Source organism: Puntigrus tetrazona, chromosome 7, assembly GCF_018831695.1.
Source record: "Puntigrus tetrazona isolate hp1 chromosome 7, ASM1883169v1, whole genome shotgun sequence".
Taxonomy (NCBI): domain Eukaryota; kingdom Metazoa; phylum Chordata; class Actinopteri; order Cypriniformes; family Cyprinidae; genus Puntigrus; species Puntigrus tetrazona.
Window position 1 is genome coordinate 15698204 of NC_056705.1, and position 26871 is coordinate 15725074.

Genomic DNA, 26871 nt, shown 5'->3' on the forward strand with positions numbered 1-26871 from the left:
AGTTGAATACTATAAATGTCCTTCATTTGAATAAATGAATGAGTGATAGATTGAAGAGATTGCGGGGGGAAAAAATATTGCTCTTTATTCACCGCCCCAACCAAATGTGATAACTCTCAGGAGGATTGTGGGGATTTTCAGCAATAATGTCCGTGGCAAGAGCTGTAGTCTATGCCAAGAATCATTTACAAATATGCAGTTGAGTATAGACTATTTGTCAATATTGACATGAATCTGGGTGGTGTTCTCTCCACAGGACTACTCCAAATGCTCTCTGGTGAATTGGAGGCGACTGTTTACTAAATGTCTAGAAGTGACTGAATTAATTAGCGTGAAACTGTGCGCAGCATTTCTCTACGAGTCTCCATAAATTTGTCAAAACATGATGTGTTTTGGAGTGGCTCAAATGATTCCATTCTGTAAATGGCCACCTGTTTCAAAGTGAAATCTGAGCGGCCGGAGCGGTTTTGAACTACTCCCGCTTTGTCTTAGGGACGAAAGCTAAGTTGACCCTGGAGTTTGACAGCCTGACAAAAAGCTCTGTTCTTTGCTTTCTTGAATCGAGCCTGACAAAGCTTCAGCGGCGGAGAGAGAACGGCTGCCCAGCTGTGGAATAAACAGAGATAAAACAGCTCACAAAGAGCATGTAGAAGTGACACACCGCAGATGGCCCCTGTAAGGTCAAAGGCACAATACAATCCGTGAACCTAGTGCGTGGACGAAAGCATGCTATGAAGTTGATGCACAAAATTCGGCCTGGTTTTTGCAGTATTTTGGCAGCACGACAGAATTTGGCTCATTATGATAAAATGTAATATGCAATTCAAGAGTCTTTTTTTAATCAGAAGAAGCCATAAAAACACTGGAAGCCTAGATGTTTTATAAATGACCACATTTGTTTTTTTAAATAAATGTTTTATATATTATAAACAGATTATAAATCTGTATTACATATATTTAGGCATAGTTTTTAAAGGTTTTCTTAAAAAAACCTTATTGAGTCTTATTAAATAGTCTTATTGACCCAAACTGTTTTTTTTTTTTTTTTTTACTTTTGTGAAATGGTATCATAATGCGTATTGCCGTGGGTAGATATTTTTAATTATAATTATTTCGAATAATTTATTATAATTAATAATTTTGAAAATAAGGACATAGAATAATTGTTTAGTCATTCACTGTTCAGTCGTTGACTTGTACACGTAGTCAAATGTAGCCGATACAAATAAAGTATCTTTGTAACTTCCGTGAGAATGAAGAATCCCTTTCTGGTGTCTCTGAACTAGTTTCAGTTTCTCTCCAGACCCCGAAGCTCCTCCAGATTGTGGAACGGGTCACGCTGTAGTCAAACCTGGATGTGTAGGAGCGTATTGAGTTGGACGATCCTTCACGTTAGACATCAGGCGAGTAGCATATCCCCCGTAATGATTTCCATGCACCTGTCCTTCACTCAATCATTTTCTTTCCCTTACTCTTAGACTTAGCTGCCATATCCATTGTGTGCACCCAACAAACCAGCTACGAAATCACGAATTCACTCCTCTCTGGATCCAGCCACGTCTCTTCGGGCGCTAATAATTCAAAGGCACACAATTACTGTGTTTTAAGACTTCGTGTTGTTTCGACATGGCGTTCCCAACACTGCAGGGATTCTCATAACGCCTGCATCTGACTTATGCATTCACCTAAGGGAGGCTGAGATTCTAATACAAAAGGTACTTTGAATCCAAAATGGTATCTTATGCTCTTTTATCACCATTGATTTACTATCTATATTTTCGGAGAGAGATGCTGAATAATTGAGGAGGTCGGCTCAACATCATTCAGTGTTCTTTTATACACATTCCTGCATATCTAACAGAAGAATAGATAAAACTGGAACAGAATGTAGGCGGATAATACCTCAGAGTCCCGCCACAGCTTCAGTAGTGCAGCAGAGCAAAGATTTACCCGCGATCTAAAATGTCAAGCAGCCTTTGTTTGTTCTCGACAACAATAAAGATGTTAATATTCGCCGAGAGTAACGCGTCGGCTTTCCGATTCAAACAAGTGAACGAGATGAGAGAGAAAACGCAATTGTTCCAGACAAACGATTACTCCTGCGTGTGTAAAAAGTGCTGTGCGCAAACAAAGCAATGAGACGTTTTCCCTAAATGCCCGGCATTTACAATACCTACAGTAAATTGGGCTTTTTGTAAACATAAATGAGGTAAATGTCCTTGGGCTTTTCAGTTGATCCAACAGTTCTTTTAACTTCAGGAAGCCTTTTTGCTGCACCTCTCACATCAAATTAAAGCAAAGCACTGTCTCAAGGCAGAAAAACACAACACTTTGGCTCCGTTTTCTTGCTGTGTTTGCGAAACCTGCCAATTAATCATTGATGAAACCATTTAATGAGGCTCACCTAAAGCTTCTAGTGTTCTGCACCAGCTCTGCGCTACACGTTTCTGAAGGGGCTTTTCAGACTGGATGGGAAGATCGTGTGCATATCTACCCTCCATTAACAAAGGCTCCGGGTTGCTGCATTGAAAATTCTCTTCCAGGGTCAATATTAATAGCCTTTCGCTTTAAAGTTAGCTTCGGTTCGTAAAGGCACGGTTAAGGATCGATAGTCGAATCTGACCAGAAATGTTTTGCTATCACTGTGTTTGAACCTTGAACCTTCATTTGTCAGATCAGACACACAGGGTAAGTTGATTTGTCCCAATGTAAAACTTGGACGAAGTCTTGCACCATTGGTGTTTGATCAAAGTCAGATCAAATTCCAAAGACTCGACAGGGGATCTGGGACTTCATCATTTAGATTTGCATTTATGTAGATTTACACTAATTGGAAAGAACATATTCATAAACCGTCCTGGAGTAAAGAAGCCGAGGCCCTCTGTCATGGCGCTTTCTTTAAACATTTAATCAATCAACTGTTCCTTGTTAACTTAAAAGGAAATATAAATGATAATACTAATAAAAACTCTGATGAAATGTAGAGTGACAAGTGATATTTAGGTCAGCAAATGAGAACAGAGCGTCCCACTTTGCAGATCCAAATGGGACCGGGCTGATTTGCATGTATGCAAACGAGGCATGTTTTAATTACATAACTTTACTGTAAAAGTGCAATGCTTTCTTGGCTGTTCTTGCTTCCTATAAGGGGCCTGTCAGAGATTGTTGTGCTAACTGTATCCTGGAGTATGTGGAAGATAGAGAGCTTTGTCCTCTGACTCAAAGTCACAAAACCATTTTATGTTTGACCTTGAGGAGCATGCTTGATTTATAATGACCGCTTTCACAACGCTCTTCTGCCATTATTCTCTCGCTTTGTAATCTCACAGAAAGATTGTGCTTACAGAACAAAACAGATCTTTAAAGAGTCTTTTTCAGGGCAAATGTTTGAAAAATCTCGTGAATGTAGCCTACTGTTCTCACTAAACAACTTACATTTTAACACTTATCCGAGCCATTTTAAAACACTTTCTGAAAGACAATAGCTATGCTCTGCTCTTTTTGTTTCTTTTATGATTGATCATACAAGACAAGTGTGTTTGTGTGTGTGTGTGTGTGTGTGTGTGTGTGTGTGTGTGTGTGTGTTTTTGTATATATACAGCAGTGATGTTACTGTGTTTACTTTATCCATAAATTCACATTTTTTCCCTCCACTAACTAAAATAAAGTCCTTGGGGTCCAATGTTGCTTAGAGCCTATTTATTTGTATTATTTAAAAAAGAACAAATAGGGCACAGTGTTAAATGTAATTTATGTACTATATTCATTTTTCAATTTTCTGTATTTTTATCGCCGTTTTGCTCATTAAAATCAAAAATGAGCTGCCAGTACCTTTTCTGTCATTTCACAGATTTGCTTCTTACAATATATCTTCTACTGTGTTCCACAGAAGAGCGCCGTACAGGTTTCGAACGACTTGAGAGTGAGTGATGATTTCAGAATTTGCATTTTGATGTGAACTAACTATTTAAATGTGTAATTTTACTTATCTTTAGCTTTGTACATGCGTAATGATTCAGTGGGCCATTTACACACGAAGCATTAATATTGAAGATCATCATTAGGTTGTTTGGAAAAAAAATCCTATGCACATGTCCGTTTGTTGAATACTTATATATTTAATTAAAATGCTCATAAACTCTTCAAAAGGTAATAATGGATTGGGGTTTCCAACCACTGACATTTAAAATACCTCATCCTGTGTTTCCTGCCACATAATGGGTTGCAGTTTGTCATTTTCTCTCTTTTTTTTTTACACAGACCCCGAGTGATGCCGAAACCCTCTGGACTGTACAACAGGGCTGTTTCGCGCATGGTTCAAATAGGAAATGTTTTGGAGAGTCTTCATCCGGTGTTAAATCTCACGGAGCAACACAAGACACGGTTCTGTAGATTTCGGCTAAAAATGTATCGCTCATTAATTAAACACATCAGACGTATTTCCATGGCTCCTGCAGATATGGAAATGTCTGAAATGAGATTTTAATAGAGGCCTCTCGTATGCGCGCATCCTCTGTGAGTCATTTGAATCTACCAGACAAATATATTTGTGAAGTGTTGTTTGCTGGTTCTCAAGTAATCACAGCAAATCATATGGCAGCCTCCATATTTCCTTTGACAGAAGAGTGCGGCCTAATTAAACATGCAGAACTGGAGAAGAACACATGTTAATTTAATGTAACAAAAATGTTGATTTTTATGCAGGCCTTTTTAAAATATTAATAGGCTAGGCTTGAATTTCACGATGCATCAAAGCATTTCATGATATGCTAATGTGATGAATGCTGCCTCTTTCTCTAACGAGCTGGACAGAACATTGGTCCAGACCAGACCTACAGGCTTGAACCCGCTCTCTAACACCGCGAACTGCTTAATTACATGCTCATAGTTCAGAAAAAGACCTTGTGATTTTTATATTTTGTCAAAGGCACCGCAAAAAAGAACTTATACATTTGTTTGGAGCTAATTAGTTAAGACCTGAACGCTATTAGAGAGACGAAAATGAATCATGTCCTTGTTAAAACCTATAAGTATTTGAGTGACTGTTTTGCGCAGTCAAGGCCAAACTACATCAGAAGCAATAACCAAGGATTAAATAAAACAAACTTACAATTTATTCATGAATAGAATTTGGTTTTAAAAGAAGTTTTATTACAGCTCTCTAATACGTTTGGTGGTCTTTTACACATCGACTTTATCGGATTTGCAATTTGCTGAAACTCATTAGTCAGAATTTCTCTTTTAATTAAGACTTACTGGTGCAGTAGGTCCTCTACTGAATAAGGTGACTAGCAGCCACTTGCGTTTTTCATTTGCATTTTTTTTTTTGATAACACTTAAGAAAAAAACAAACGCAAAATAATAAATAAAATTGTGTTTGAGGGTCGTGCCGGAGCTTAACCCTAACCGTTAACTTAAAAAAACAAAAAAAAAACAAGGGTTGATTTAAGAACCCCCCGCTTGACAAAATCACTGAATCTGGTGCAATTCCTCGAGCAACCGATAGGTGGCGCATTAGTCCTACACATGGGTGAGCGGCGTCTACCTGACGCTACCTGCCTTCTGCAGGAGTCACTATTCAGCGCGGCGCCGAGCGTTAAAAGTAAGACGCTCCTTTCAACACCTAATAAGCGTCAAAAAAAAATAACACCAAAATGTATTCTAAAATTTAACGGTTAAATAATAGCTACCAGATGTCTACTAAATGTCTGCGAGGGTCTCTCAAAATCGTTTGAGCCACCTACCTATAGACGGTGAATACACTTACCTCCTAAAAATGCTGTCTGGTGAGGCGGTTCACTAGGTTTTGAGACACAACCTTGAGACGCAAATGTGTTTATCTTCAGGGAAACACTTGTCTTAAAAGACTGTTGGCTGCATTTTTTTTTTGTATTTTATGAAGTGTTTGCGCGGTGGCACTTTGAACGTGCCTGTTTACATTTTCTCAGCTTGTGTGAGAACGTCGGCGTATCACGTCTCCGAACGAGTCAGAGAGTATGCCTGCACCATTACGTATTAATCTGAAATTTCCTACAGCCTAACGAGTTTAACATTTAAAAGCGGGCTAATAATTACAGCTGTTTGAAAATGGGAAACTTTTGACTCCGACATTGTTTTACAGTATTTGGGAAATGCTTTCGGTGTCAGCTGGAACGGGCTCTGGAAGAGAAAAGTTTCAGCGCTCTGGCGTTATTGCCTTGAAGGCAATGCTTTGTTTGAATAATTAATCTTCTCTTTGGTGTATCTGGGGATGAAGATGTGACGCGTGGATAGGATTTTTCTCAGGAAAAAAGGGAATGTGAAAATGAAAGACAGACAAGAGCCAGAACAGATGTGATGAGATGTTGTGAAAGGATATCTATTCTGGCATGCCCTCTACATCCTTAATCCTCTCTCTCTCTCTCTCTCTCTCTCTCTCTCTCTCTCTCTCTCTCTCTCTCTCTCTCTCTCTCTCTCTCTCTCTCTCTCTCTCTCTTCCTCCCTCCCTCTCTCCCCCTCTCCCCCTCTCTTTAGCCCTGTGTGACTCTTCAGTTAACAAACAGCATTTTCTTCTGCATCTGCCCTTATCATTGTAAGTACAACATCGTATTGTGTGTCTATTGTTTAATTTCGTATTGATATTTTAAGCAACAAAAAAACCCCACGCGTTTAAAATAGGATGCGCGCAATTAGCTACATTTAAAAAACGCGACAGTTCACACTTATTACAGATGCGTTTATTTACTTTTTCATTTACTACTGACTTTTTGCTACCTGCCATTGTATGTGTCGATCCGGGCTGCATTTACAGTTTACGATTTCTGCATATGTCTGTCAGTGTCGTAGATTTTTTTTTTTTTTATTCATTGACCGCGTTACCTGCATTCCTAAAGTGCGCTGTACATGTCAATGCCCAAACTCATCTGATCCAAACTGTGTCAGTTTCAGGAGCGAACAGTTTCTTCACAACTTAAATCAAATGTAATTATATAGCGAATCGTTTAAAATAAAGTTGTTTGGAGAGGAACGCCTCCGTAGTGAAAGGATTTTGTTCAGGCACTTCATTGGGAACTTCTTAAATATTTATATAGCGGCGTAAGGAAAACCGTTTTACATCTTAAAACAGATCAAACTCTGTTATGTTAAATATATGTTTTTTTAATCATTCATTACAGGAGTAAATCAAGTTAAACTGCTGTAAAACATCTGTGAACATTTCAAAATCGGTTACCTGAATGCGAATGCTATGGTTGAATCCATGCTTGTCTCCGTGAAATTAATTTGTAATACAATGTAATTTTTTTTTTTTTTTTTTTTTTTTTTTTTTTGCGTTTATTAGACAATATGATTATTTCCCAGTAGCCTAGATCCAATGTGTCACAAAAGGTGAAGAGTTTAGGATGCCCAGTCTCTATAATGCATCAATATATCGATCAAATAATTTGCTGTAATAACTGAAACATTCTCCCAAACATGGTGCTGTTTCAACAGACACTAACCTTCTGCATTCGGTTTTGTGGAGTGACCTGAGATGGCCTTTGGTTTTTGGCACAATACTAACTTTAGTAATCGTTCCAGGTGTAAAACATCGTTTTACAGTCTTTTAAGACGAACGTGTGTTGGATAAATAGACGCAGCAATCATTCTTTTAGCGAAACTACATGGACCATTTTTCAATTTAATATCAATATAAACGTCTGCGTGAAGGACATGTTAGGATTTTCCATCTGCAGTGAGGACTGGTTTAGTTTAGGTAACTCCAAATTCTACCAGAGTGCTCGCAGGACAATTTCTCTGAAGCAGACCAAGTTTGTCTATGGCTATCTTTCTTTTTTTTATTTTTTTTTTATAATTATAATACTACTGACTGATTTCTTACTCCTAATAAAAAAAGAAAGAGGCTTGCCGTCGCTTAAACTTAGTTCGACGTGTTTTTTCCACAAAAGTAGAGTAACACAGTGGAGGAAAAACACCCATTTATACATTTTCTCTTTCATACGTCCATGTTTATATTCCAAGTTTATTGACAGGCATCCTGAGCAGCTTCAGCTTAATTCAGTACGACAGAATTAACATAGAGTTCGGTAAAAAAAAAAAAAAAAAAAATTATCAAAGATAAGCCATTTACTTGATCAGCAAGAAGTAGCCCATGCACTGTTTAAAATGCAAATAATGCCTACCTTTTAAGTGATTTTTGTTTATAACCAAATATCGCAAAAACTTAACTTTAAAAAACGACGCGTGAATGATCGCAAGCAGCCTGGTAATGTTGCTTTTATGTGGAATTTACATAACAATAACTATATTTAAAAAGACTTGTATAGATATCTTATATATTCATATCCTAAATAGCCTACTATATATATAACTCGAATGTAGCTCCTGGTGTTTTAAAATGTATCACCTGAGCTCTGACTTTTTTTCCCTTCTCACAATCTCCACTATTCTACCCCACCCCGTTAAAGACTCATTTCTCTCTCTCTCTCTCTCTCTCTCTCTCTCTCTCTCTCTCTCTCTCTCTCTCTCTCTCGTGTTGTCTGGGAGGGGGAGCCCTGCCTCTTTCCTCAGATCAATGCCCTGGCCACTCACTTTCTGATGTTGCACGACGGGAAATGCTTTGAATACTTGCGACATGGCCGCTTGCATTGATTGCCAAGATTGACAGCAGTAACCATCGTCTTCTGTCGCTTCTGTTTTAGAGTAGAGAGGAAAAAGCGCGATAAATATACTTACAACTGCTCTCAGCAGTTTTGACAGTTCAACTTCACACAGCCAAAGCGGGATTCCCTCTACGGTCAGTGGAAGCGATACACTTCAGTTTTTTTTTTCTTCTTTCTCTGCTACTACACATCAGCGCGCATTATTTTAACCTCTTTTAATACCGATAACGGGATACGGCGAAGACGAGCGCTTGTTTTTGGTACCCTGCTCACATCAAGGTAAACTTTTATCATTGGTAACCTGTCGTCTGTGATTTTCGTGTGTCTCCGTCGTGTCGCGTTTATCGCCGTTTCGCGTCGTAACGCCGCGGCTAACGCGCTGATGCATTAAGGCTTTCGCGACAGAGGCTTTAAGGGAGATGTCCAAACTATTTGAAACGCACGGCTTGTCCAGGATCGATATTTGTCTTGACGGTCATTTTCAGCGAGGAGTGACGCGCGAGACTCCGTACGCCGATGTGACGAGGAGCAATTAGGAGCTTTTTTCGTCCTAAAAAACTGCAAAAATCTCGACGACTAAAAGAAAAAAGTTCAACCGACACGAACTAAGTGGATGTTTTATGTTACCCCGGTCGTTATAATGTTTTGTCTGTACTTCGTTGTCCGCTGTTGAACTATTGTAGTGCGGCTTGCTCGCAAACGCACGCGCCGAACGGAAACAATAATTAAGCGCGCAGGTCTGATTACTAACAGCGTCCGTATGCTTATTACCTCGGATGCGGTGCTGTTTAATTAGTTTTATTTCTGAGTAATAGATAGCCCGTAGTTGTCATCCGGACGGCGGATAAGTTCCCTGCACGGGAGGCAATTTCACTTTTGTCCACAGAGCGGTACTATTCATTGACAATAACGGGAAAAGCGCCGCTATAGGTACAGTACTGGCAAAAATCCCACTCGACGTCGTTTTAAGTTTGTCTTTTATGAAAACAGATGTGCTTTGCGAATTTAAGATCGGATACATCTGCTGTCCGTCAGAGAGGTAACTTAAAGAAAAATTGTTTGAAGGCAAAATTGTTCTTACGCAAGCATGGGAATTGTTTCTCAACTTTCGCTCGAGGTCAGGCATATTGACCTTTGAAGAATGCTTAAGCCATAAATTAAAATGAAGTACTCATCCAAAGCTGATCCATTTAGAGACAATGAGCAACTTGGAAGAGCAGACTCCCTTTAGTCTCCCAGCTTGAAAAAAAAACCCGGTGCTTTGAAACACACTGCATTCAGACCGAAAGTAAGTGAACTCCGGAAATTGTTACGTGATTATTTATTTGATGAGAATGCGTAACATTTTATTTTTCAGCTATTTAGACACTTACTAAAAATACCTGACGTTTGTTCACTCGTTTGTCGTTTTAATAGTAAACCCAAAAGGGCAGGCGAAAAAACTTTACACAGCTAAATTAGAGAGTTGTTTAAAATGACATCCGCGCTTAATTTCTACTCCAAAATAATTGCAGCAAAACCCTGTAACGTTCATTTGGCGTCCTATGCAATTTACACTTCGCGTTAGCGTTTATTCTTATTCTGCCACTGTTTTTTGGTTTTGCGCTGCGTGATGCTTTTGAGATTTCCAGAAACAGTGCCATGAGGTATTGAGAGGACAAATGGAGCGCAATGTGTGTGAACTCGGTCTGTGGGACACAGATAGCCCATCATCTCATGGGTGTTTCCCAAAAGTAGACCCTCGTAGACACAAGATAAGCTCTTTTCGACTGCTGCACGAGATGCGATAATATTTTAATACGGAACACGACACAGAACGCCGTGTGACGGAACTGCAAGGTTTTTTAAAACACCACTGAAGCCCCCCAGACGTCAGCCGGGTCATTTAAAATATCACAAAAATTAAAGCGCGCGCGTTACTTATTGTTCAACACTTTCCCGGCGCTAGAAAGCTGAACGCTTTCCTTTTTTTTTGGCTTTTTAAACGTCAGGGCATAAACACAAAAGCTTTGTTGTTCTCGCGCAGGGACGCAACCGGACACCTTAATTAAACACAGCTTAACTTCGCTAGTTTTTCTCTCCCGAAATTGTGTCCAGTCTGTAAGAATAACCGGGTGTCTAATAATACATTCTTGTCTTAAGTGAGAGGGGGCTGTTTGAAAAACAATCCCCTTGGCTTGTCCCTCTGTTGGGGTGAAGTTGAGCCCGTAATGGCATTTTGTTTTGAGCAGTTGCTGTTAGCTGTTCCCTCATAAGGTAAGATGGCACTGGAGTCCAATGGAACATTTATAATTAGACTGCCGGTTCAGCACATTGTCCTGATTGCTATACAGGGATATGCTGCACTCAATAGAGATAGATTTATTCACTGCCTTTAAGAAAGGGTGTCTGTTGCCTGTCCCTTACGTTTATGCACTTATTCTGAAGTCATGCATTGAAAATACACACGCTTGTTAATTCACCAAAATGCGAAAATCGTTTAAACGCGTTATTTGCAAATACAAAATTTAAGGTGCGAACTTATGAAAATCCCCCCTCTTTCATTATTTACGCTCCACAAACGCACGCATCGGTGTAAACTATATTTTTTTTTGTTCAAACTTTACGGCTCGCTGTTTAAAGTTTAAACGCTGTTTTCATTCAACCTTATTTTCCATGCACATGCTGGATTTTCCCGCATGCCTTTTTTTTTCTTTGGCCAGAAATGAACTATGAATGAAGGTTTATGTGCAGTTTCACAACGATATCACACAGATAGACGCAGTTTCATTTTGCCTGGGATTAAAGCGTGTGAGATAATGACGATCTCTGTTGTTTGTTTTTTTTTCCAGGACCTTCTGCCCGTGGATTTGGGGAGGAACTTGTGGTTTTGTGCAAGCAAAGAACATTTCCTAACTGGATCCGGCGAGCAGATACCGACAGATCGCAGACGAACGCTTATGGTGCCAGTAAGTTCAGAGATTTGGACCGTATTGTGCTCTGCGATGCCTCGCTTGAATTTGAATAGACTAGATATTGACAGCTGGAATATGTATTTTAACACTTGAACTGTGTGAAGTTGGGTTGTATTTTTTTTTCTAACTCAATCTTGTAGCTTAATTTTAGTTTTAGATCATCTACAGTGTACAGCTACAGTTCTCCTTTTTTTTTAAATTAAAGCATTACATTTATTTATCTCTAAATCTGAATTGTTAAAAGACTGTTGCAGAGAGTCGATATGAGACTTTAAGCAGTGACTGTAATTTCATGCCACTGAAATGCATTTAATTTAATCTTTAAATGCATGCAGTTTTTTTCCCCCTAAAGCATTATCCCTAAAACATTTTTTTTTTTTTTTTTTTTTGCTAAAACATTATTCCTTATTATGTGTTTTACCGGTTCTCCTAATTTTGCAGGTACATAATACAAGTCACACCTTTTTATTCGGTGCTATTATTATTACCGTTAATTTTTATTAATTCATTTATTTTTTGAATAAGGGAATAGCTTTTCTCTGCATGCAGTGTATTGTAAGTTCAGCTGCATATGTTTAGCTCTGTTATGAAGGGACTTGTGATTGCTTCTTTGGAGAAATTAATTGCAAACTGGCACCAGTCGAATGCATTATCAGTCCTAAAATCTGGACAGTAAATGAACTTTGAATAATTCTCTTTCATGTGCCACAGTCTGTTGTTTCCAGAGGTTGTCTGCCATATGTTTTAGTACTTGTGCAATATTGTCTCAGATTTCTCTACCAGCAATTTAGAGTTTTTATCTGTTTTTTAACCAGCATTTACTTATTTTTTATCGCAAAGGTTTGTTATTTACATATTTGCATTATCGTTTCTCACTTTAGTGGAGGAATTCATCTTTAACGTTGAAGTGATATTTATACATCTTATGTGGATTTATACAGTGTGAGAACAAAGTGTAACGATTTAAAAAATATATTTTTTGGATCTCCAGCTGTTTATTCACGAACAATCACGTTCTTATCAGACACAATTTTCGATTTCAAAATAATGTTTTATCTTATTAATTTATAATAGTTAAAAAAAAATGTTTATGCTGTAGTGCATAAAAGCCGGTATTATATTTAGTATTTAGTGGAAGATGCTCAGGTATAAATCTCGTCTGCCTGTGTCTTGTATTGGAGGGGTTAGAACAGTGCCAGCAGAATCCTAATGATAAACAACACTGGAGGTAAACAACAGCAGGCCTGGTAAAGGTAAGCAGCACGCCAGCCGTAGGGGAGGAATGCATGAGGAGGAAATGTGGCAGCACATGTTGTGACATCTGTCTTTATAAGTGTTAGCTAATTTGCTGTGGAATATTTCAACAATGATCAAAACCGATGGCAACATGTTTATTAGAAGGCTTTTTTTTTCCTTTTGTGGCAGAATCTCTCAAGTTTCTGGAATGTGTTATTGAAGCTTTGCTGCACTTTTAATTATAGTAAGTTTAGGCTACTAATTAGCAAAGCAGGGAAGACAGAAGAAAGGTGGCATTTTCTTGCAGGCGATTTTCAGACTGCACGTATGACATTATTTTAATTTTTTGAACCGGCCGTGTTTGTACACATGCTGACGTTTGAATGCACGCAGCACACGCAGCCGTTCGCTGCCTTCGTACAGAATGACAGATCCATTGTCATCAATGAAGATGGCACGCTGACAGCTGCTCCAGATCCCCGGGGCAGTATCTTCTATGATTTAACGATTAACATAGGCAGGAATGCCGACCCTGGACACACTAAAATCAAATCAAAGCTGGAACAATCAAATGACAGATAGCAAATAAATAGATTTGTAGTCTTGTGAAGACCTTTAACATTAGGACTTAAGTATTTCTTTCCTCCAGCGCAAGTACAAATTATCCAACCTATACTTATCTGTGGCTTAACAACACGCCCAAATTGCAGTCTTGCATCTGAAAAAAAGATAGCGAAGCTATAGCTCAGGAGGCCTTGTGAAATGCCAATACATATGGCCGTGTCTTTCAGCGACCGTCCACTCTAAAAAGGCCTTTTTCCTCTTACAAAATTTTTATAGCTTTTTGCCCGTTTGCAACCTCAGGTCTAGACATTACAATGAGGCGAGAATAAAAAAACTGAATGCGTCTTTGATGTCTTGGACACCCTTTGAAAACGAAGGGCATGCTTTTTGCCCACTACTGAAAACACATGCTCACCTACGGCCCGATTCTGCACAATAAAGCGGAGACACAGAAGCTTTTCACATCAAAATATTACTAAATGCATTCTTTTCCTCATCTTCTCACAGCACTTGCTTGATAACAGGATGTGCTAGCACAATATACTTAGGTGCATCACGAATATACCTTCGATAGTATTGAATATTTTCTCCTATAGCTCTTTTCTAAGCATACATGAATATGTAGATTTAATGCTAGGGATCTCTGGGAGCTTGAGGTTGTTGACACTGGCTTTATGGTGGTTATAATCAGCATTATCAGGTCTAGGCTGTGGTGTAGCATATTGTTTTTTTTTTTTTCAAATCAGAAGAAGATTTCTGCGGTGCAGAGGAAGATTCTGGGTCCATTTCCATTTCAAAGGGGTTTGCTGTGCTTGCTGGCAGTAATTAAAATGCAGTGGTTTGGAGCCCGTATACACACACGCGCTCTGGGGTGGAGGGTTTGCTGGGAGAGAGCGAGCGCGGGGAACCGTGTGCAGGCGGTTGACTCCTGCATGCGTCTCCAAATGCACTTATAATTTTGTACAAATGTTTATGCCAGTCCGTGCTCTTTTGTGGAGAGCTTGTCTCCAGGCCAAAACCATTTCAAGACAAAGTTAGTTTGCTTTTTCCTTAACCTTCTTGTTGTGGCCTTCTCTCTCTCGCTCTCGCTCGCTACAGCTGCTCTCTGACACACAGGCTTTGGCACATGTTTAACCTTTAATTGGTGCATGAATAAATAATGAGAATAAATCTTTTGATATGGACTCTGTGTTTAGGACTAGTCCTTCCCTGCTCGCAATTGTTCTTGCTTTTTTCCCTTCAACATTTTCGTCCTCAAACTAGTTAGTAGAAAATATTGCTGAACGGCAGATCAGTTGCTCTATATTTAATTTTTTTTATTTTTTTGTGGGGGGAGAAGGAATTCACTATTGCAGTTGCTGAAAGGTCTGTATGATGTGTTTTATAGGCATCGTAAAAATAACTGGAAAGTTCTATGATTTTGCATTGGCTTCTTGTTCATTTTTTTTTATTATTAATAAGAAGAAGCATGAGGAAAGCTGCTGATTTCATCAGGTTTATTGGGGTATGAATGACATGTATTGATGGGTAAATTTCATAAATAGTAAACTGTTATAATTAAAAGTTAGTAATTCCCTGTAACATTTATGTCTGAATCTCCGCTAAACACCCAATTCAGTGTTTATCGCTTTACTACAAAAATGCTGCTTTAAAAACCATGTAAACCTTTTTGTTCAGATCATAAATTTCATATTACACCATCTTATGGTGAAAGTGTACTGTGTTGCCTAAATCTTTGTCAAACACAGATTAAGGGAATCAGGCTCTTGTTGGGAGCTAGGCGTTTTTTTTTTAAGAACAGGATTTGTGATAATCCCAGCCTTTCGTAGTAGCGAATAATTGATCATTAACCTAAGATGCTATGTTTTCCATTACAAAGGGATCTGTACGGCCCCCAGCAGAAGACTCCGCCCACTTTGAATGCTGTGCCATTAGATCAGATGTGAGCAAGTAGGATCAAGCTGTCAAACTGCCCTCTATCCCGCTCTTTAGTACACGCGTGATTAAAAAGATTAAAAGTTGTGTCTGGAATGAGTGTTTCAATCATATAATATAGATATATTTTGGTTAAAAAAACATCCACCCTGCAGTTCAGAGCAGAGTTACTGACAAGACAAAAAGACATTTGAATCGTCGTGGATTATTCTGTTTTTTGAAAGAGAGCCTGTTGCTGTCTTCTTAAGCATTTTTTTGTATTTTATGATAATAAGAGTTCTCTAGAATGATGAAATACTGAAGCTGGTAGCTAATTGCAGACTCATTATGCTAGTTGATAGGACATATGAAAGTCTGGAAAATTTTGTGGAAATATTAGACGCCAAAATCACATCTCCCACAGTTATTTTGTGCGTGTACTGTATGTATGGAAACTCGAGATGCATAAAGCCAGAAGCAAATTAAAGTGACAAAGGAGGTTGCTAAGGAGAGGCGAGGAATTCTGCGGCTGTGTGTCTGACAGTAGTTCAGCTGAAGTATTTCTGAAAACCAGCCCCTTTTGTTTCCTTATTCTGCGATTATGTGCACCCGCTCGCAGTTTTAAAGACTCTCTGCCGTCGATGTACATGTGCGTCACGAGAAAATGGCTTCAGCAGACCAAACCGCAAGTGTTTTCTTTCTCTCTCTCACACACACGCGCTCACTTATCTCCTTCTCTCGTTCTTTCTGAAGAAGTGAAAGGCGCTACTACCTGACTGTCAGTGGAATAAGATGTAGCGCAGCAGTAAACAGGCAGACAGAGAGAAAGCACTTGACTACCGTTATGGATGTGTCCATGAACAGCCTTTGATGACGGGTCAAGTGGTGACAGCAGCTAATGTGATGAGAGAGTGTGCGTGGCTGTATGTTAGCGTGATCTGCCATTCTTGCCTTCAGTTTAGAGAGCTGCTTGTCTGAGTGGTCTCCACGTGAAGGGACGCAGCCGCTAATGATGTCACGATGTTTTAATTCAGAGACGTGGCTGTGGAGCTGGGACTTTCTGCTCTATGGAGTGAAAAGGGGTTTCAGAAGATCCTGCAGTCACATTTACAGTCATTTCAGCAGAAATCTGTGTGGTGTGGATTTTGTACTCCAAAAAATTCCCCACGCAAATGTCTCTCAGGTTCAGATTGATTACAATAATTTGACAGGTTCACCAACAGAACACTGCTTGGTTTAAAAAGTGACAAGCCCACCACCACCCCGTCCTTTTAATATGAATCCAGGTGCTCAGGAATTTTGTGTGACAATGATAAAATCTTAACAAAGTAGTTTGAACTATACTCAGTTCCATTCATGCAAGTTGCATCTTTTACTTAAGACTTAGTGAACTCTGACTTAATTCGTAATTCGAACTTAATAAATTGAACTGAAGTAATTTTGTGTGCCTTAACTTAGTGTGGCTTCAGTTTAATCCTGCAGTATATTCAAAGTGAAGTCTTTTCTCTTCCGCTCTCTTTTTGGCTATGCCAGGATATATTAACCACACCAAAGTGAAAACACCAGACTGGAAAAAGTGAATATTTTCTTGTGGAGGGGTGGAAAACAAATTGAAATTGAATTAAAAAATCGACCTTCTTTTCCATTAGTTTGTCATGTTAAATCTTTGGGCAAGAAGGGCTACGAACATAATTTAAGTCTTGATTTTTCTTATGAGTAGTCACCGGTGTCAAAGGACTCATCTAAAGCTAAAGCCAAGTCAAGCTGAATAAGTGAGCTCTAATGTGGTGAGCTTATATACATGTATATGATGGCTGTTAAAATAATGGAGAAAATCTTGCGTTTTTTTCCTCACATGCATTTTCTTGACATCTACCAGCATACCAGCGCTCACTCATCGCAGGCCAGCATTCAGGAACATACAATTTCTACAAAAAGCTGGAATAAAGAAAGATCCTGGCATATTTACAGCCCCACCACCCTTTTTCCACTGACAGTCGTCCTGCAGCGCTCCGTCACGGGCCTGCAGCTGAAAAGAGCGTACTCATAGCACACATTGTTTCTCTAGCAGGAAAGAAACCGAAACTATGACACAGGGCTAAACTAAACCCCCAGGGCCTGCCAGGATGCAAATGAGACATTTTCTCCAAAACACTGGTCGTCACTAGAGCCAGTTCTTTTTGCCTTGTTCCATTTGGTACTGGAGCCGAGAACTGCTCCCGCTGTTACCTTGAAAGCACTCCTCTCCTCCTGGACCTTTTTTTAGCAGCTTCTGCTATTATAATGTTGTTTTAGCATTATTTAAGCATTATATTAATATTTCAGAGTGCCACATGTTGGTAATTGTAGAGCGTTGAGGCGCATGCGCGCAAAGGGAATGCAAGCTTGAACGATGATGGCGCACGAACGACTTGCGGTGCGGTGTCAGAGGGGAAGAATGTTTTCTGTCTCTGATTGGAGGTGGTACTTAGATGACAAGAAAGAGAAGTTGTGAGGGGGAAGGGAGTGGTGGAAGAAAGGAGCAAAAGATGGCCCTACTCTTCTTCACTGTTGCTAAATTTATTCCATCTGCAGGGTGGAGGAGTTTGGGCCGACTCCAGACCAGAGAGAGGCTTCTAATTAAATCGTCATCATTATCAACTTGTGGTCAACGATCATCCTCGAACGTTCGCTCTTCCAAGATGAACATGGAACCAGAGAGGCTGTTCCTTCAATCCTTGTGTTGGACGGAATTAGAAAGCAAGAGCAGAATAGGAAAGTGCTACACAGGGCTGTTTCTCTTTTCTTTTTCTTTTTTTTTTGTTGGCGTACGGCGAAAAAAGGCACTCAGCCATTTCCACTCAGGTTTAAACAATTACTGCACATCAGAGGGAAGTAGAGGAGTCTTAGCTGAGTCTGCTAGACTCATTGCTTTCCCCTCGACTTGCACGCTTTCAGGGGAAACATTAGCTGTAGCGTTAGCATGTTCAAACCTGTAATAATTTCAATTAGAGCCGATGGGCGTGTTTGCCATATTTGGATCAGCACTGTTTGGGAAGTGCTCCCCTTAAGGGCTGACAGCTCTTAATACGGTATTCCAAGCATAGATATGTGAGTGACACTGAAGAGTGCGCTAAAATGCTTTATCAAATCATAATTACAGCCCCAGTGATTAAAGGGGAAGTGACTCTGATTAGAAGAGTTTCTGGGGACGTGGAAACGGGATGAATATTCAAATGGGAACGGCAAGGAGAAATATTATTTAGAGTTTAGTTTTTTTCTCCTCTCTCTCTCTGGAGTGAGGTATGTTTCTGCCAGACTGCTGTGCAACCACAATGCTATGATATCATCTTTACCACACAGATTTCATCTGGGCCCTTTCAGCTTTAGCTATTGGGCAGAAAATATGCATACAGATATCGGCCCATTAATGTTCAGCTTCTCTCTTAACCCTGTAATGCAGCGCTATTCACAACAGTAGATGTAAAAAAATGTCTAGCTGTTTGGAAGTTAAAAGTACATTACAAAAAAATGACTAGGGCTGTACTTCCAAAGTTAAATATTTCCCACTTTTTCTTTGAGAGTGCAAACGATATTTTTATATATTATTTATACCAAAGCCACAATTCAACCACAATTCTTTTTATTAACATAAGGTTTAAACTGAATATCTCAAGGGTAAATTTCTTCCCCTCTCTAGTTTGAAGCGTCTGATTTAGTTCCGTCAATGTACAACGGCTGCTGATTATGAATGGGTAGAAAACAAGTGAGGAATGGACAGAGTTTGACTCTTGTTTTCATATTCTATCAGTCAGGCATGCAGGCTTAATGCAGAGGACTTTCAGAGCAAATTGGACTTGAATCTGCGAGGAATGTGAAGGGGAAATGGCAAGGCCTTGTCCTCTATCTCTCTTTCTCTTTCTCTCTCTTTCTTGCTCTCTCTCTCCACTCTGTTGCACTTGGAGAGCTCGATGAGTATCACACGTTTTTGTGAACTTCAAGGTATGCACTGTTTAAGCAAAGGAGATAAAGGAGCGTATTATTAGCAGCCGTCTTCAGCAGGCAGATTAGGATTGCTTGAGCCTTTTCTCCCCTCACCTCTGTGAGCCTCAAACACTGGCTGCCATGTGATAGCCTCTATTTTATAAATCATTTCAGCGAGCGTTCATAATATGTAGGCTGTGAAATAGACAGCGAGAGCCTCACAATTTTACAATTTCACAACCGACTTCCCTCTTAGAATGACAGTGGCTAACCTGACTATTACCGCTTTTGATTTCAGCAGGGCATGGTTTTGCGCTCGGCGAGCTATACATAAAAAAGCTTAGGACCGACTCTGAATTTATGGCTAAATGCTGCTTATCTTGCAGCCTTTTCACAGACTTTAGAAAAGAGTCGTATTTTCACCTCACTTCAAAAAATTCACGCCTGTGTTGTTGTGCACTTGAGCCTCGGCTCTGTTGTGAGCTGCACAAAATAGAAGCAGCGCCGCATCAACTTTTACCATATTATATACAGATGGAATTCTTTCAGCATGCACGTACACATATGCCACGTAAACAGCAGAGAAGTGCAGATGTTTCAGGTGAAGGCTAATTTCTCCTGTTCTAATTATCTACATTTCTTTGAGTTCCTCGTCTTGTGAGCACTAATCAAGTCGACCTCGCTCACGACTCTCGAGAAAGCTGGAACAGAAGGTGCAGGAGTCAATCGTGTGTTTAGCTTGTGTCGTGTTGTATTCACATCGTCCCCTGCGCTTAGGCACCTTCCCACATGCCTCCTCAATTCCCCACATTTATTTATTTACGCTTCAGCTTTCCTCCGAATTTACCCTTCGAAGCCCAGTAGGGAGGGAAAATTTACATTGCTACATAATCTAAGATACATTTGAAAATAGTATGTGGCGAACAGTAGTGCTGGTGAAAGCCTCCTGATATTTTCATTGGAGCGTTGTCAGCTTTTCTAGAGAATAATATGAACCATGTGTCCCGCCAGCGAGAGAAAATTAGAGACCTTTCATGTGACCCACCTGTCGCGCTTTCACCGCTGATAATGTTAACCTCATGTTGCCATCATCGGCCAACGGTGCTGAAGAGCGTGTGCGTATCAACACCAGGGGAGCTTCTCATCTCCCGGCACCTGTGTTTGACACACATTCTCGGACCTTGGAGTAAAAGTTTCTCATAAGAGAAACAGATCTCACAAATGCACATGGTTGTGGTGATTGTTTTTCCTTTCTTCTGTTTCCTTTTTTCTTTTTTTTTGTTAGCTTTTCAACTGTTTGTTGTTTTGCGCATTGGGGTTCTTCAGTGTTCCTTAAGGTTCCTCGGGTTTCATGTGGTCTGTGCCATGCGGTAATAAGTTCCTTGGGCATGATTGGAATATAATAACCATTTTACAGTGTTTCTTTTACCCCCCCTACGTGCTGAGAAAATGCAAAATGTGCACGAGCACCACAGGGCATATGGTTGGACCTGTGATGTCAGATGTTATTGCTGGATACGTAGAATAGGAAAATTTGGATTATTTTCCAAAAATCCACTGTGCAAGGAGCATTATGTCACAAAGGCGACATTGTAGCCAGTTGGGTGTGTTGCAGTGCGGGTTTGTGTATGTGCGTTTTTGTCTGCGGCCCAGCTTGCTTTTAAATTCTATACGTTGTCCAAGCGCGGTCAAGTACACACTTGACGTGCGTCACAGAACTGAGCACTCCCGTGCTAAAATCAATGGAAACTGCCCCATATATCGGCTCCATAATGGAAAAAAATGATATATTATGCCACACACTATGCCTGTCCATTTTTAGACTTCGTAGTGACTAATGTAGAGTATCCCTTCGAAGTGATTATTTCGTTCTTCAGCACAACATAAAAGTTAGTTTAATTTAATTGATTTTATTCCCTTACGAAGAGAGTTTGTGCAGCCCAAAAGAACACAAAATCTTATTTAAGTTTCTCAAATGAAAAAAAAATCAACAAAACTAAACACATACAGGTTTGGAACAACACATAATTGATGACAAAATTTACATTTTGGCCAGACTATCCCTTTAACACCAGTTTCAGCACTTTTTATTTGGATCGTTGCTTTCTAACAATATTAGGCTTGGTAGATCATAGCTGTCTGGCTTGTTCTGAGAGGGCATAGAAAGAGCAACAATAAACTCACCCTTCGACTTGCCTGCACTGGTCATGTGAGCTGTAATTTCGCCAAGCCCCCCCACATTCGCTGGAACGGAGTGGATTTCTTTAAAGCCGTCCTCCATCAGCGGTGTACTCCAGCCTGATTGCCTCGTGCAGAATGAGAGCATCATGGGAAAGGACGTGCATCTAATAGCTAACTGAAGAACCACGCATCTCTTGTTTTTCACTAATTGAATTCTGCACTAAAATATGCTGGCAGGAGCCCTTACCTTGTTTGACTTATTTATTGCCTGACTGGAGAGGTAATTTGACCTCCTCATTTCAAAGACTCTTTTTTTTCCTGCAGAAAAAGAGTGTTAAACTCAATTACACCACCGATCAGTGACTCAAACACTACATTTGTTTTCTCCGAGGGGGGGAAGAAGGGAACCGTGGAGAAGAGAGGAGCTCTTTCTCTCTCGTACAATCTGTACGAAGCTGTAGCTTATAGGGGAGAGAGCTGAGAGAGCGAAACCGAGCGACTCCCAGTCCTGTCAACTGAGATTTGTGTCCATCTTTTAAATCATTTTCCTCTTTAATAAATTAAGAACGAAGAAATTTTTTTTTTCTGTAATTAATGAATTTGTTTGCATATGCTCAGTGATTGTGGATTTTGAGGTGATTTTAATAGTCATTTGTTAAGAGAAAATTGTTAAAAGAGAACATTTTTTTTCTTAGGGTTAAAGATTTACATATATGCTGACATTCTTGATGTAAGACTTTGTAAGAGAGAAAATGTATGCAAAAAATAAAAATCATCATGAATTATTTTATCTTCTTCACAGAACAGATGCCCTATTGAACCATATCAAACATAGTTAAAGCAGGAATTTGATCATGCTCTTGAACTTTAAGATGTAATTTAAAAGTAAAAAAAAAGCAGATTTTTTTCTTTATTTTTGCTCTTCCTGAAAAAACACGGCAGAATGCTTCTGGATTTTCGTGAAGCCACCGGTCAAAACCCTAGAGCACAATGCGCTCCTCCCTGCTTGCTGGTAAAAGAATTAAAAGTGAACTTGTGCATGAAGAATGCAAGTACCGATGAGTCGTAACCTCTTTTTTGTTATTCCATCATTCATATCGAGACCTGAAATATTTTTCAGATTTAACATACCACAAAACCCATCCTTGGGGAACCAAGGCCTCTCTTGGCATACTTAACTAAGGTTTCTTCTATTCTTCTGATGGAAGTACTGCACACAATTCCTTTTTCTTCATCTGTGTTCTTGACCACGTCTCTTCATCTAAATTGTCTCTGTTCATTCATAGAGAATACGAACCGTGAAGATTTCAATTCAGTTGCAAATGTAATATTTAAAAAATGGGACATTGCCGTACACACACTCCTGCGTCTGAACAAGAACAACACAAATAATTTGCACATAACCGCCAGGCCTGGTTGTAACCTGATCTTTTCTGGATCAATTGATTCCATTCTGGTTTAATTCACCATATGATTGACTTTCAGCACGACTTACCGTAGGAAAAATATCCCTGCACAGACTGCGGCCTTAAATAGTGCGGTAATTTGAATACAGATGCTTGCTGCTTAGACCTTGTCACTGGAAATGACTCAGAGTCAGGAGACAATTGCAGGTTGATTATGTTGCCACTGACAGAAGTTGCAGGTTCTTTGTGCATCAGACATATTTGCATTTAAATGCTTATTGTAGGCACCCGAAGCATAGCCACTCTGATTGTCTGCACGACCTGTCTTTTTATATTTGTCTGAAAAACAAAATCAAATGAATTGCAATAAGGGATAATCTGTATGGGAATTATTTTTTCCAATGATAGGAAGCACATCAATCAATGTGCCAGCATTTGTTGACTTGTTTTCAGACTTTAGTTATCAGTCCCATTATGTCTTTCATCTCTGTTTGTTTTATGAGTACGATTTGATCAGCATCTGCATAATTCATCTTAATATTTTTTTGTTTTTATCTGCTGTAGCTGTGCAGATCTTTCAATTATTTACCCTTAATGTAATTTAAATCAACAGATTTTTAATTAAAATTTTATTTGGGTAAATTGCATACAATTTAGTTATATATATATATATATATATATATATATATATATATATATATATATATATATATATATATATATATATATATATATATATATATATATATATATAAAAACCCTGAGAACTGTAGTCTGAAAATTAGCCACCTTCAAAGGAGTGTATGTAGAACATCTGCAATCTGCATTCTGCATTGTCCCTGTTAAATAAACAACTAAATAAGTAACACTGTGTTCCTATAATACTTAATTTAACTGTTTCACAGATGCGGATAATTCGCTTAAAAACCCTTTAGATGCAAATTTTTATAAATGACATCAGTTTATTAGAATATGCTCATCACATTACAACCAGCTAAGCTGTCACTTCAAATAAATTGAACTGTTAGATCCCTGCAGTTCAATGCGAGGTCAAATTGTGGATCTGATTAATGGTCCTGATATAATCAATAAAGCATTTGTGATGTACATTAAATAGATTGAAAATCAATATTTAAATCTTAACAACACTTCTTTTTCATTTGTTATTGTTATTTTCTTGAGAGTATCCTAGACAGTAATGCCAGATAAACACTGAATTGATCTTCAACAAAAAAGCAAACATTTTGTTCATTACATAGCTCAAGTCGATGTTTATCAGGCATTACCATCTTTGATGCATGCAGGAGTCACAACATATACAGTTGAAAAAATGTGTTTAAATAGAAAAAGTTGATATCCATGGAATGCTTTAATAGATGCTTTTGACATATCAGAATCTTGTTTATTGAATGAATTGTGCAGCTCATACAGTAAAACCAGTGGTATTCTCTCTGAAATGTTTCATGAGAGTTAGTGAATGTTCAAACATTCAGCAGTCGTTTGTGTTATCCCACAAACTTGACCTGTGTGTGCGTGCCTCATGCCTTTATCCGCGTATATGTTTCTTATGTCCATTGTGTGCGTATTATACCATAAAAGTGTGTGTGCGTGTGAGGCAGGTGTGTGTGTATGTACGTGTGCTCCTGCTGCTTCAGGCTCTGGGTTCTTTGTCCTGTAGCACTCAGCATGTCTGCCTCCTCAGGAGAGCCAGGGCTCTCTCTCGTCTGGCCACACAAAAGCACTGCCTTTCTTTGAGGTGTTAAAAACTTCCATTTATGCATTCCCTGGACAAAAAGCTCCCGGACCCATTTTCGAGGCCATTGGCAACACAGGCAGACATTGTGGCCACGCTTCTTCGGCACTCATTTCACAGATTCTAAAACCGGTATGTGGTGAACAGGATTTCAGCAGCTAAAATGCCCCGTGAGAGCATGGGCGATAAGAGAGCGAGAGAGAGAGAGAACGGCCGGCAGCCCGTAAACTAGAAGATGAGACCAGGAGAATAAACACATTACCTGGGAAAGAGAGAGAGGGAAGCAGACTTGTTTCCGTAACCCAACTCAATAGTAGGGATGGATAAATAGGGGGAGAAAAAAAGTGCTTTGTGTCATGGCTAGGGAATAAACTCCATCGACTGACGCCAAATCGATGATAAAAAAGACAAGGACCTGCTCTCTCACTTTTGCTGCTATTGCATTCTAATCATGTACTGAAGTGTGTGTAGTCTGCTTTGGAGAGAACCAGTGAGACTATATTTTACCAGCTGGGACTTGAATTCCTCTCAGGGTGGATTTGAGGCCCGTGGACGCCGGTCAACCCTTTCTTCCCCTAATACGGACTTTCGTTGTTGTTATTTCACAGCAGAGTAAATCACATGAAATGTATCTCCACTGTCGGACATGAAAGTCTGGCTTGGTCGCGGTGCTGTCTGCAAGTCCAAGGAGAGGAGATGTTTGATTTAAAAACAGCACAACCTCCCCCATCCACGATGGGAGTCGTGAAATGCGCTTTATAAACACCCTCGGCTGTGAGCAGGCCCTCTTAAGTTAAGCATATGGACATTCAAAGAGGGAGATCAATGAAACGGGAAGTCTCTTATTTTATTCCTGTGAAAGAAGGTTGTTTTTTTGGATCCGCTGCTTTCTAATGTGAATGCCACTTATCGGTTCATTATTGCTCATCTGTGGACCTGAGACAATCCAGATTGAAGAACTCGCAGTGCGTGTCAGTCTGAATTTCAACTGGCCACAAGCCACAGGAATTTGAATTGAAATCAAGAGCAATGGCAATAATAAATGATAGTTTAAAGAATTCAGCACAGCTAATTCGTTCTACAAAGTTAATTTATTATTATAGTGACATTTTAGAATAAGGAACACATTCAATAAGGAACAAATTCTAACAGCCAATATGCTATTCATATGCATGCTGGTATAGTTAATAGTGAGAATTGGACCTTAAGTGATACCAATATAATTAGCATCTTCTAATCTATTCTTCGCTCTAAAAACCTTAAAAAAAAAAGTGTATATATATATATATATATATATATATATATATTTAAAAAAATTATGTCATTTTTTTACTTTTGTCAAGTTAAAAATAAGTTACACGAATTTCTTTGAATTTAAGTTCCTTTTTAATTTCACTACAGAACTTTCTTTAAATTTAAAATGCAATTCTGCATCCTGTTTGCTACCTCAGCTCAACTTTTATTCAAATTCAGAAATCGAATTGGAATTGAAAGGATATTCTCAATTCACAGCCCTTACATCTGTACTTAATATCTGGTTCCGTGCTTTTACACCTGCAGATCTGTCAGCTGTGCACGCGCACTACTTGATTTTTGTCAGGAGGAATATTGGATCTGACAAAAACACCACTTTGCCTCTTTTGCTCTTCCGCCCACTGCTGGGTGTGAGTGGCCCGTCTATCGGTTCTGTTCTGCCTTATTTTCACCCACCCCCACCTCTTCTCCCATCAGTGGTCCTGCTGTTAGTACAGAGATAACCTGTCCTCCACCAGGTAAGAGACCGTCCTGCTGATGGGGGATATTGCCTCTTTTGTCCCAATAACTACTTCCCCTAAATCCCCTCTTAACATGCTCTGGACTGGGGGAAATAGGACATTTAAAGTGATTTTATTTTTTGCAGGTTGCTGGATCAGAAGAAAGCTAAGGCAAAGTTGATGCAAATGAAAATGTTCCCTCCTTAGGAGAGTGCAGCATGTCCACGCTCAGAAAGATGAAGGATTTCATCTATATTTGACCCATGTGAACCACTTTGCCTTAGAGTTCAGCCTCTTAAAGCTCTCTTATCGGTACACATTTACAGCGTATTATGTAAAGCACGCTACTGTACTTCTCCCACTTTTGCAAATATATTTAAAACAAGCTGCCTGCTTCTGCCGTGCAAGAGCAAGGCTGCTAATCTGAGGTTAGTCACTGATTCCCAACCCTCATCATATGACGGTCAAAGACACAGCGCTGTTATGCAGAGGATTGATTAAATCAGC

General features: G+C 39.4%; 1 protein-coding gene across 7 annotated transcripts in view; it reads left to right on the forward strand.

The window, feature by feature from the left end:
- The first annotated feature begins 8555 nt into the window (after positions 1-8555).
- sox6 (SRY-box transcription factor 6) overlaps positions 8556-26871 on the forward strand; it is a 143508-nt gene continuing 125192 nt past the window's right edge. For 4 of the 7 annotated variants that reach the window (XM_043244134.1, XM_043244138.1, XM_043244142.1 and 1 more), the window contains exons 1-2: positions 8556-8918; positions 11471-11587. The gene's annotated coding sequence lies outside the window, so the exon portion shown is untranslated. Of the gene's footprint in view, positions 8919-9775; positions 9928-10657; positions 10896-11470; positions 11588-26871 lie in introns of those variants that run through there. The other 3 variants (XM_043244135.1, XM_043244136.1, XM_043244137.1) reach the window with 3 other exon arrangements.